This window comes from Microcaecilia unicolor, chromosome 13 (assembly GCF_901765095.1).
Source record: "Microcaecilia unicolor chromosome 13, aMicUni1.1, whole genome shotgun sequence".
Classification (NCBI taxonomy): domain Eukaryota; kingdom Metazoa; phylum Chordata; class Amphibia; order Gymnophiona; family Siphonopidae; genus Microcaecilia; species Microcaecilia unicolor.
This window is the reverse complement of record NC_044043.1, coordinates 35,848,042-35,861,505: the sequence shown is the minus strand read 5'-3', so window position 1 is coordinate 35,861,505 and position 13,464 is coordinate 35,848,042.

The following is a 13,464-nucleotide window of genomic DNA, read 5'->3' as shown; positions in this document are numbered from 1 at the left end:
ATTTAACTAATAACAAACTGCGCTCCTTCCTAGTCTGCGGCCCATAAAGATTAATAATTCGCAACGCCATACCCTGCCATAATACGTCTACCACTAAACACCTCCCCACCCCGAGTTCCATCACACGCTGAATTTCCACCTTATGTGTCTTAAATAAAATCCCCACTCCCCCATATCGTTCCCCTGCCAGCCCCCACACCGAGGGTCCCATCTCCAATCCCGGCGCGCCCTTCTCAGCTGCTCCAGGTTCTGCAAACGCGTTTCCTGAAGCAGAAAACAATCGGCCTTAACCTGAGAAAAGCACTCATAGGCCAAACACTGAGCTCTCTGGGAAGCCACACTCGCCACATTTAGGGTGGCGAACGTCAGAAGAAGCCCTGCCATACCCCCCATTAGGACTCATGCAAACTCCTCACTCTCCTCCTTCCTTTGCATACTATCTACTCTCTGTGGCAACCTGCTACCCAGAATGTAATCCTCCTCTCCATTATCCCCTATCTCTGCCGCCCAGTCCCGTATCCCTGTATCCTGATCCCAACCTTCCCCTCCCCCCTCCCTCATACCTTTCTTCCTCCCTTTCTTCTTTTTAAACCCTACGGAATCCCCCCCTGCAACCTTCCCCTCTTGAACCTCTCCCCTCTGCACCCCCTCCCCCTCCTTTCCTACCTCTACATTACCGTCCCCTTGAGCTTGCTCCTGGCTAACCACCCCCTGCCCCATCCTCCTCTTACCCCCCCCTCCCTTCCCTACCGGAACCCCCTCCTCCTCCCCAACCTCAACATCTTCCACTTCCATCCCCCCCTCCTCGTCATGGGTACCCCTTCCCTTCCTACCTTGACTCCTTTCCCCCTTGACCTTTCCCGACTCCTCTCCCCTCCTCCCTCTTCCTGAGGTCCCTTCTCCCCATCATCCCCCTTCCCCTGTATCTCTGCCCCCCCATCCTCTTCTTCCAAAATCTGAAATCGATTACCCCCCCTGCCCCACCCCAGGCAACCCCTGTAATGTCAAACCCTTTCCCTTTGAAACCTTCCGTTTCTTTAATTTTGACACTTGAACCCACTCTCCCTTTCCCTCCTCCTCCTGTCCCCCTCTAGTCTCTAGACCCCCGCCCTCCTCTAACCGTAAACCCTCCTCTTCCCCCTGCAAACCACCCCTCCCCTGTACCCCCAAACCTCCCTCTCCTCCCCCTTCCTCCCAAGCCCTCCCAACCCCCAGACCCCCAGAACCCTGACCTAGATCCTGCCCCTCTCCCCGAATCATATTCCCCCTGCCCTCATCCCTCTTATTATGACGCGCCCTCGGGCAGTCTCTAAAGGCATGCCCCAGACCCCCGCACAAATTGCAACGGATAGAGGAACAATTTTCTGTATAGTGCTCCTTACTCCCGCACTTTACACACTGTTGTACTGGGCAAGACATACTATAATGGCGAAAGGATCCGCAACGGAAACACTGCCGTGGCTGTCCCTTGTAAAAACAGAGAATCCTGTCCCGGCCAATAAAAGCCGCAGAAGGAATGTGCTTGACCACTTGCCCTTCCTGTCTTAGCTTAACCCAAGCCCCCCACCCCCCTGCCCACACCCTACTTGGATCCGGGAGTTTGGATAACGGGGTTCTCAAATCCGCATGCCGCTGTAACCAGTAGGCCAGGTCTGCCCCTGAAATGGACTCGTTTCGTACCAATACAGTGACTTGCACCAAGTCAGGTCTACTAATAGGAATAACCACATAATTGCTCCAATCCCCCCTTCCTTTCACCCCCTCATACCTCTCCCAAAAGATTTCCATACCCCTCTGCGTTAGAAAACTAACATCGTACTCAGGCAAATTAACTGGGTGAATACAGGCATAGAAGTCCTCCGGCACAAACCCCAGGCCCATGACCATCCTCAAAACCGTCTCCCGAGAAGGCATAGCCCCCTCCCCCACCCATCTAATCTGCACCACATTCCTTCGTTTGGGGATTTGCCCCGCCCCTCTCCCTTCCCCCCCTTTCCCCCTTGATCCCTCCACAGACACTGGCCGCCCCCCCATCTCCCCTCCCCCCTCACCCCTCACCACCGCCGCAAAGGAAAGAGCACCCTGCCCCTCCCCCGCCCCCCCTCACTTCTCCCCTACCCTTCTTCCCTTCCTCCGAATCCCGGCTCCCCACATCCCCCTCCCCCACCTTCCGACAAGAAAGCATACCCCTCTCTTGACCAAGACCCTCCCCCCGCCCCCCACCCTCCCCTCGCACACAGCCCCCCCTCAACCAGTTCAAACCCAGACCTTCAACTGGGACATCAGGAGCTTTAAAAATTAGTGCACTTTCAGAGCTTACTCTGGTCTGAGCAATTGGTCCAATGTCCTGCTCCATTCCATGCAACTCCTGTTCCAGTTCCTCTTTCTCCTGCTGATTCTCTATGTCCTGGGCACCATACCCTAGCAGGTCCCCTGCAAACTTGGCTGCAGATTGAACAGAGATCTCTCCTGATTCTTCCTCCTGTCCGTCCTGACCTCGCGGGCAGACCTGCTCTGAGCCAAGCTGCACAGCTGATGATAATTGATCACCAGAAACTGCTGCCTCAATCAGAGCACCTTTGGAGTGCTCCTGCAGTTGGAAGCCTGCTGGTTTTTGCTTCTCTTGCAATCTCTCCACACAGGTAAGTTCAATACTTTTTTCCACACCCTGTTCTTCTTCCCCACTAGTGGGTACTAAAAAAGTGTCCTGGGTGGAAAACCTGTCTCCATCCGTTTCAATAATATGAAAGTGTTGTAACTTTGTGTCTTTTCCTTTCTGTTCTACCGTAATACCTGAGGCCAAACAATCCGCCCCTCCCCCTTCTCCTGGAGCTGTATCCAACCTGAGTACTCCCTCTTCCCTTGGGCTCATCAGGGCTTTCATAGTTTGCAATGTACTTTGACTGTTTGGACTTTGTACAATCTCTGTTACCAACTGCCTTTTGTGAAACAATGTTCCTGAGCTTAAACTGGTAGATTCCTGTGCTGGGGAAAAAACCTCCTGGCTCATAGTTTTAGATGTGCCAGCCTGCATCCTCTCTTGATTCTCATAAACCTCCCTCAAGGGATTTGCAGAGCCTGTTTTTAAACAAGCAATTCTTTTTTCCTTCTGTTTCAGCAACTTTGTTAAGCGCTTTTCTTCAGTCTTATACTTTTGACCATGCTCTGCTGGGGCCAGCCTACTCATGGCTTTAGTCATTTTCAACCGTTTCCCCAGCTCCTCTATTTCCTTCTCCAGAGACTTGATGTGCCTCACCCGCTCCACCGTTTCTCTGGCACACTGTCCTGGGTCCATATTCTCCCACTCACCGGCCTCCTCCCCTTCTTCTGACCACTCTTCTTCACTGCTGGCTGCCTCAAATCCCAACTGGGCCTCCTGCCCCACCTCCATTCCTTCTTGTCCTTGCTCCTTCTGGGTCTGCACCTTTAGGGCCTCAACCTTCCTCCTTCCTCCCCCATGATCTTCAGGCTCCTTACCTGGACGCCGCTGGGTCATGGAGGAGGCTTCAGATCCACAATCTTCCCTGGCCCTGGGCGCTTTACGGTCCAGGGGACTACGCTCCCTTCGTGCTGGAGGAGGGACTGGCTGAGAGCTACTCCGCCGGGCCTTCAGATCCTTCGGCCTTGTAGGCCCCATAGCCTGGGAGTTTCCTGGGCCTCTCTCCCCAGGCCCCCTCCGCATAGCTGGGGAAGGGACCAGGCCTGGCTCCCTTTCCTCAGAGCCTCTGACCGCACCTCCTTCCTGCCCTCTGTCTGACAACGACTGACGCTTGGAATGCCCTCCCGCGGGAGGTGATGGAGATGAAATGGTAACAGAATCCAAAAATGCGCGGGATAAACATAAAAGAATCCTGTTCAGAAGGAATGGATTCTCAGAAGCTTAGCCGAGATTGGATGGCAGCACCGGTGGTGGGAGGCGGGGCTAGTGCTAGGCAGACTTCTACAGTCTGTGCCCTGAAAATGGCAGATACAAATCAAGGTCAGGTATACATATAAAGTAGCACATATGAATTTATCTTGTTGGGCAGACTGGATGGACCATACAGGTCTTTCTCTGCCATCATCTACTATGTTGTACTAGCAGGTGAATTTTCGAAAGGGAGGGGCGCCCATCTTCCGACACAAATCGGGAGATGGGCGTCCTTCCCTCAGGGTCGCCCAAATCAGCATAATCGAAAGCCGATTTTGGGCGCCCTCAACTGCTTTCCATCGCGGGGTCGACCATAGTTCACGGGGGCATGTCGGCTGTGTAGTGAATGCCGGATTGGGGCGTGCTTAGGAGATGGGCGTCCTCGGCCAATAATGGAAAAAAGAAGGGCGTCCCTGACGAACACTTGGTCGACTTTACTTGGTCCATTTTTTTTTCACGACCAAGCATCAAAAAGGTGCCCGAACTGACCAGATAACCACCAGAGGGAATCAGGGATGACCTCCCCTTAATCCCCCAGTGGTAACTAACCCCCTCCCACCATAAAAAAAAAGTTGAAAAATACTTTTTTGCCAGCCTCTATACCAGCCACAAATGCCATACTCAGGTCCATCGCAGCAGTATGCAGGTCCCTGGAGTAGTTGTAGTGGGTGCAGTGTACTTCAGGCAGGCAGACCCAGGCCCATCCCTCCCTACCTGTTACACTTGTGGTGGTAAATGTGAGCCCTCCAAAACCCACCAGAAACCCACTGTATGCAAATGTAGGTGCCCCCCTTCATCCCTAAGGGCTATGGTAGTGGTGTAGGTGTGGGGAGTGGGTTTTTTTTGGGGGGGGGTTGGGGGGCTCAGCACCCAAGGTAAGGGAGCTATGCACCTGGGAGCAATTTTTGAAGTCCACTGCAGTGCCCCCTAGGGTGCCCGGTTGGTGTCCTGGCATGTGAGGTGGACCAGTGCACAACGAATGCTGGCTCCTCCCACGACCAAATGGCTTGGATTTGGTCGTTTCTGAGATGAGCATCCTCGGTTTCCATTATCGCCCAAAACCGGGGGGCGACCATCTCAAAAATGACCTAAGGATGACCATCTCTAAGGTCGACCTAAATTTCATGATTTGGGCGTCCCCGACCATATTATCGAAACGAAAGATGGTCGCCCGTCTTGTTTCGATAATATGGGTTGCCCTGCCCCTTTATGGAGCCGTCCTGCGAGGACGCCCGGATGAAAACTTGGGCGCCCCGTTCGATTATGCCCCTCCACGTATTACTCAATTGAGTAGTGTGTGTAAATTGGTTGCACACATAATTTAACGCACGCTACTCGTTGCTCCTTATATAGAATCTGGTGGTATGTGTCCTAATAAACACAGTAGTACATTTTATGTCCTGGAAAACCTGAGGCTGTTTCTCTATATAGGCCCTATATAGTTGATGTTAATTGGTTAGATTTCTGGCCTAGAAATCAAAGGAAGCTTTCTCTTATTAACCTTGTTGTTTAGCTGAAGTGTCTGTAGCTGCAGGATCAAGACAATTGAACTGTGCCCCAGTGTAATAACCCTTCTCCTATGGTTTTTTGTACAATTCCAGAATAGAGAGTGTCATTTTTGCATGTCACACATCTGAACCTAGAGGCTATATTCCAGAACATTTCTTAGCAAACCTGAAGAAGGTTGATTCTAGTGAACTAAGGGGGTCCTTTCTTATATTCCTATGGGCATCTCGGCGTTTACTGCCAGCTGATTTGTATCGCGAGCTAAAAACGGTAATGCAGCTTAGTAAAAGACCCTCTAAGGTTCTTCACTGTTCATTCCTGTATATCTTAGCTCTGGAGCTTCTACGTAATCATCCTATACACTAAAAGGAGACTCAAATATATTGTGTGCCTTTTAAAAAAATGTTTTTATATTTAAATAGTACAGTTCAAGGTACGTACAAGAAATGAGCAATGGAACACAAACTGCAAAAAGGAAATAACATTTTACATAAGAAACAGAACAAGAATTCAAACACCCTCCAGCTGACATCAATATGGAAAGAAGAAAACCGTGAAAAGATGTGTGTGTGTTGGGGGGGGGGGGGGGGGGGGAGAACACGACCAACAACAAAAGGGAATTCCAAAAATTCCTAACAAGGTTATGGCTAAGGTTTATTAGGCTTGATAAACTGCTTTTATGCAGGGCCACCAAGATGGGGGGGGGGGGGGGGGGGGTAAAATTCCCCCATGCCAGGTCTCCAAGGGGGGCCCGGCACTGGGGTCTGTCTCTCTCTTGCTCCTGATGGGACCTGTGTGATTGCGTCCCGACAGGAGCAGGTGAGAGAAAACTCTAGCACCGGGCCCCTCTTAGAGGCTGGGGAGGAGCAGACACAGGGTTTTGGGGCCTCTGGTTTGGCTGGCAGGGGTTCACAAGCCGTGCCAGCATAAGCCTTCCTCTAGCGCTGTGCTCCGCTGCATTGCCTACCTTGTGGCTGCTTTTCCCCTCACGTTGTGCCTAACTTTTAAGCGCAGTCATTTGCTCCAACTGAAATGTGGTGCAAATGTACACATCTACGTTAGGCGTGTATCTCCGTTATTCTATAACGATGGATGTTAGGAACACCCCCATTACGCCCATGATCCTCCCATTTCCATGTCCCCTTTTTCAGATTGCATGTAAATTTACATGCATAAATGCCAATTATATCTAATTAGTGCCAATAATTTTGCTTGTCAAGCAGCCAATTATTGGCACTAATTGGCTCATTATTCAATTAAATTACATGCACAAATTTGCACACTCAGTTTTTGGTGACTTTTATAATGATGTTTGCAGCAGCAGCAGCACAACTCAGTTCCAGATAGGTGTAAGTTGTGTCTTGTGACGTTCTCATGGGGAAAGCGCCCACAGCAGTCCGTAGTCGCAAGCCGAGACTGTGCAACGCAGCTTACACCTGTCTGGAATCACATTGTGCTTTACTGAAGAATGTTGTAACTTAGCAATTATTTCCTGTGTATAACATCAGAGACACAACATATCCTACTGCACACCATATTCCCAGACTCCTGAGGCAGGCGCCTAAGCGCCGAAACACAGGCGCTGTTTCTAGTCTTTGGTGCATTCTTAATTAAATTTCTACATTGCGCCTCCCTTGTGTCTTTTGCAAAAGCCAAATTACCCTACTCTTAGTCTGTGTGTTTCTACAGTCGTAGAGACTAAGTGTTCCTCAACTTTCTGTGGTGATCTTCCCCCTCCCCCATTTACTAAGCCGCGTAGCGCATCAATTTTGAACTACTGCCCAGCTACTGCGTGGCCTGGGTGGTAATTTCATTTTTTTATGCGCATCCGCTACCAGTGCCAGAAAACTTTCTGGCACGCAGCACTAACCGGGTGGTAATTGGCATTGTATGCGCGTTGATGATTACTGCCCGGTAACGCATGAGACCTTACTGCTAAGTCAATGGGTGTCAGTAAGGTCTGAGGCCCAAAATGGACGCACGCCAATTTTCATTTTGCCGCACATCCATTTTCGGCCCCAAAAAAGGCCTTTTTTGGAGGTGCACTGAAAAATGGACCTGCACGCGTCCAATACACGCATCTACACCAGCACAGGCCATTTTTCAGTGTACCTTAGTAAAAAGACCCATTAGTGTTTGAGGAACTGTGGCTAAAGATTTAAGTTTTAATATATACCGAATGGATATTACTATTCTGTCATTCATACTTTGAAATATTACATAGTACCAACCAAACATAGGATTCACCCCCCCTCCCCGCCTCAAACTGAGAGATACATTTTTAATTATGAAATTATACAGTTGGCAAGGGAGTGGATTTTACACTTAGCAATTGAGTTAGCTAAACTGTTTAAAAAACATATATATATATTATAATTAGCATTAAATAATTAATTAGGAATGTTTAACATGTTATAATGCAATTTAACACATACAAAAATCAAACAAGTGTTAGTAATAATAATACTGAGCGTCGTTGCAATGCTTTATAGGATTCTGGTGGCACTCTGTGCAAATATTTTCAGTTTCCCATGCTTTATCCATGCAACTCAAAGAACTGAGACTTAACACAGCCCTTGGTAATTGCAGGATAATTATTCTTCCACTGGATGAGAGTTCGAGGATTATTTGTGTCTTGTACAAGTGTTACATAGCAATTATATTCAAATATTTTATAATTACACCCTCCTTCTTTTTCTTGCAATGGAGCATACACAATCCTGTATAACCATCATCTGTAACCTCTGTATATTCTGCCATGTTTTCTTATCTACAACCCACAAGCAGTAGTACAGTCTCACTATCAATTATGTATTTCAGAATCATTTTTTTAAAGTATAAACTACTTTGGACTTGAATAAGTTGTCTATAAAATGGTAGCTATAAATTTAAGGCACGTTAAACGCTAACTTGCCTATACATTTCTATGGGCGCATTAAAGACGCTAATGCACCTATAGCACCGCCTGGTAAACGTAGGTGATTGTAAGCTGCTCATTTGCAAATCCTCAACACTATGAAAGCAGCCATGTCAGCAAAACATTTAAGAGCTCACCTCGCTCTTACTCATTGTGATGAAGATGCTAGGAATTATTAGGAGAGGAATGCAAAATAAGACCAAAATATTAAAATGCCTCTGTATCGCGCCAGGGTGCGACCTCACCTTGAGTATTATGTTCAATTCTGGTAGCCATATCACAAAACAGAAATAGTGGAATTAGAAAAGGGCCTAAGAAGAGTGACCAAAATGAAAAAGGGGATGGTACGCCTGGGGAACTAGGTTCAATTCCTACTGCTGCCTGATGGTCAGCAGGTGGGTTGAGATTCTGGGAATCCAGGTTCAACTCCCTCTGTAGCTCCATTTGACCCTGGGCAAGTCACTTAACCGTCCATTGCCCCAGGTACAATGTACTACTTAGATTGTGAGCTCACTAGGGACAGACCCAATACCTGTAAAATGAAACTATAAACCGCTTAGTCTAAGTGGTATATAAATGCATGAATGAAAGGCTAAAGAGGTTAGGGCTCTTCAGCTTGGAAAAGAGATGGCTGAAGGGGATATAATTGAGATCTACAAAATCCTGAGTGGTATGGACCAAGAGAAGATGAATTGATGTTTCACTCATTCAAAAAAGTACAAAGACCAGATCAAAAAGTACAAAGACCAGAGGACACTCAATTAAATTGCAAGGAAATACTTTTAAAATAAATAGGAGGAAATATTTTTTCACTCAAAAAATAGTTAAGCTCTGAAACTCATTGCCAGAGGATGCAATAAAGGCGTTTAGCATATCTGGGTTTAAAAAAAGGTTTGGACAAGTTCCTGGAGGAAAAGTCTATAGTCTGTAATTGAGATGGACATAGGGGAAGCCTCTGCTTGCTCTGGGATTGGTAGTATGGAATGATGCTACTAATTGGGTTTCTGCCATGATTGGCCACTGTTGGAAGCAGGATACTGGGCTAGATGGAGCATTGGTCTGACCCAGTATGGCTATTCTTATGTTCTTATATCATAGCATTACACATTTGATTTTATATGATGCTGTCAGATTCCCATTCAGCATGAGGTAATTTGTGACAGTTTTAACCACAACAGTTCCTAAGAGTTTTGACATAGGACAGAAAAGAATTAGAATAGTGACTTAGGGAGCCAGTTACTACATTGCGCTAAATCATGCTGTTGTACCACAGTGAAATGTATTGCATGAGTGACTAATCTACTGTACATCAGTATTGCAAGTTAGTAATTCACTGGTGCATGCTTATCACAGCTTAAAAGGGCTTACTGCATGATGCGCTGAGGTGTCCTGTGGTAAAATCCCAATGTGCACACACAAACCGTGCGCTAAAATATATTTCTGAGTTTTTCTCGGAAGGGTGAAGGGATCTGGGGGTGAAGAGTGGGCGTAAAAATAGAAATTAGTTAGCACAGCCACATTGCTGTGCACTAACTGATGAGCGCAGAATTAGCACATAAGCCCTAGTACATGGACAACAGGAGTACTTTATTGACAGGTGACCCAACACGGGCCGTGTTTCGGCGTCAAATGACTCCTGCCTCAGGGGTCAAAATATGATTCTGCAATATATAAATCGTGCAGGTCAAGTGCCTCAACATATCAAAGTGCTATAATTAAGAGATGTTCGCCGCAGTGCGAAAAAAACGCTCCTGTGGAAACTGTCTCTTATGCATTAATAGCCGGCTATTTATGCATAAGAGACGGTTTCCACAGGAGCGGTTTTTTCGCACTGCGGCGAACATCTCTTAATTATAGCACTTTGATATGTTGAGGCACTTGACCTGCACGATTTATATATTGCAGAATCATATTTTGACCCCTGAGGCAGGAGTCATTTGACGCCGAAACACGGCCCGTGTCGGATCACCTGTCAATAAAGTACTCCTGTTGTCCTAGTCTTAAAGACCCAGTGTTGCTTTTTTTGTTGTATATCTTGTTTGTATGCTGTATTGCCCTCTCTATTTGCTTTTTAACATTAGTACATGGTCATTAATTGGGGAAATGGAAAATCAGCCATTTTCCGGCTGCAATAAAAATGGTCAACACGAGGGAAAGCTAAGGGCACTTTTTACTGTAGCTCAGTAAAAGGACCCCTTAGTGTATAAATACAAGGGGGTGTGTACGGGGGAGGCAGGGTGTGGGCATATCCAATATTTACACGAGTAACTTACAAAATACTTTCTCCCTGTCCCTAAACTAGATGTGCTTGTTCTTGGTCGTGACTATTATGCCTTTCCTATAGATGATCTGTAGTTCTTTTGCTTTCCATGTTTTAATTATTGTAAACCACCTAGATTTGCTAGTTAGACCTGGCAGTTTAGCAAATCTTAATAAACTATAAACTATTTAGGCACATCTAAAATGTGAATGCTTAGATGCGGACTTACGCTAGTATTTAATAATGAAATCTGGGTGCAAAAATGCTGTAATACAATTAATGCTGCATCTAGGCAACAAATTTGTGACACCCAGTTATAGAATTGCCCTATAGTGTTCTTTTTGGATTAAAAAAATAGCATATCTTTTGCATCTCAAGCAGGAAACAGGGCTAGTACTGGGGGGCAGGGTGCAGACAGGGCAATAGCCCTGGGCCTCCATGCTACCGGTGGCCCCAGATCTGCTCAAAGCTGAATGAGATGCAGCCCGCTGGTGACAGTTGGGGCCCCCTTCCAAGGTTCTGCCTACCTAGGGCTGCACAATTTAGGATGCAGCATTGCCATTTGATCTACAGGTTCCCTCTCCTTTCTTCCCTCTCCTCCTCCACCCCAAGGTGTTTAGGCTTTACCTGCCTTCCTCCTGGGTAGCAGCATGCTAGTTGACAGCTATAGAAAATGCAGGATGGCTGGTACAGAGTATTAAGCATCCATCCCTCCTAAACAGGCTACGATATTTCTCCTATAGCTGCTGACGCCATCCCTGTCTTGTGTGGGTCAGAGTGCATCTCCCATAGCTGCTGATTGCCTCAGAGGATGGCAGGCAAGACCTCAACACCTTGCAGGGCAGAGGGGAAGCTGGGAGGAGGGAAGGAAAGAATGAGAAAGATGGTGGAGACCACAGGGGGGGGGGGGTGAGGGGGTTGGGGTGCAAAAGAGAAATGATGGAGATCAAGAGGGTGAGGGAAGGAGGGAAAGAGAAATGCTGGACACTAGTGTGGGGGAGGGAGAGAGGGCCTCGAGCTGTGAGCCATCCCTTGGGGGAGGGACAGGACAAGGACACATGGCTGAAGGTTTGCCTAGGGGTGTCAGATACAATTGGCCTGGCTTTGCTAGGGCTCCAACATCTTTAGCACTGACCCTTGCAGAAAACATGGGTGGCTGAGTTTTAATTGTAATAAGAGTAACTCAGCAGCAGTAAGGGCTTTTATTATGGTTTTGCATTCTATCAGATTGAAATCGGAGGTTAACTTCTAGAACATGAGCTGCTGTGCTATTAAACAAGGTTGTTCCTGAACTGTGACCCTTCCTAACACCATGGAAAGAAAGTGAAATAGTTTGCTGTACCTGCTTGACGCTTATGGATTTTCTTCTTAGGTACCCTAGCAATTGGGAGCCACATCATCCTGATTCCCCCAGCTAATGTTGACCCTTTGATGGATACAATCTGGCTGAGTGAGAGAATGCCAGAGGAGTGCCCTGAGGGAGAGCAGCTGTTGCTGGGAGGTGTTGAGAAAGCCATCAGCAGCGCACAGTAAGTCATAAATTATCTACCACTTAAAATTCAGAAAGATTACCTAATGTGGCTTAGAGAGTGATGCATCCTGGTGATTAACAGTGTCTGGCGAGAATCTGCTTCTTGGCAAATCAGAGGCAACTAAAAGGACACATGGCAAAAAGATAGGGGAAGCAGCAGTAAGAGAAAGAGTAACATGAAAGCAATGCCTGGACCAATAATAGACTAGTCCAATGGTTCTCGGCTAAGCTTTTGAAGACCACACGAATAAGTCTGGATTTCCAGGATCTCCACAATGATTATGCATGAGATTGATTTGCATACAATAGAGGCAGTGAAATAAAAGTTAATGAAAATATGGAAGGTGATACTTTTTGGGCTTAACTTCCAAAAAGTCTAGTCGACATTGCCAAGACATACAAGTGAATCATACATAACATAACATGCATTTTCGTGTGTCACAAAAAAATGTGTGCTATTTTGCTAAAACTTTAATTCTTTAGGCTTTGAATATATATTTTTAGCTCAGTCTCTTTATTAAGTTTCATTGAATAGCAGAAAACTCAGAACATCAAGAGAGAGAGAGATAATAAAGAAAATATGATTTACCACAGTGGTCACCAACTAGCTGGTTTCCGACTCCTGTGGTAAATGAATAACACTGCTTATGAGCCACCTAGCACGCAACATTATTCCAGTAGCCCAAGAAAATTGGGTCTCTCTATAATATCACCAAACCCTCATCCACACTTTTATCACCTCTCGCTTAGACTATTGCAACTTGCTTCTCACAGGTCTCCCACTAAGCCATCTCTCTCCCTTTCAATCTGTTCAAAATTCTACTGCACAATTTATATTCCACCAGTGTCGCTATGCTCATATTAGCCCTCTCCTCAAGTCACTTCATTGGCTCCCGATCCATTTCCACATGCAGTTCAAACTCCTCTTATTGACTTACAAGTACATTCATACTCTACAGCTCCTCAGTACCTCTCCACTCTTCTCTCTCTCCTACACTCCTCCCCAGGAACTCCATTCACTGGGTAAATCTCTCTTATCAGTACCCTTCTCCTCCACTGTGAGCTTCAGTCTCCGTTCCTTTTATCTTGCTGCACCATACACCTGGAATGGACTCCCTGAGTCAGCATGTCAAGCTCCATCTCTGGCCGTCCTCCAATCTAGGCTAAAAGCCTACATTTTCGAGGCTGCTTTTAACTCGTAACTCCTATTCATTTGTTCAGTACCCATGCCTGTTTTACGATTCTCATCTTAAGTAATTCCCTTATCCTCTTATTTCTCCTGATTAGATTGTATGCTTTTTTGCGCAGGGACTATCTCTTCATGTTCAAGTGTACAGCGC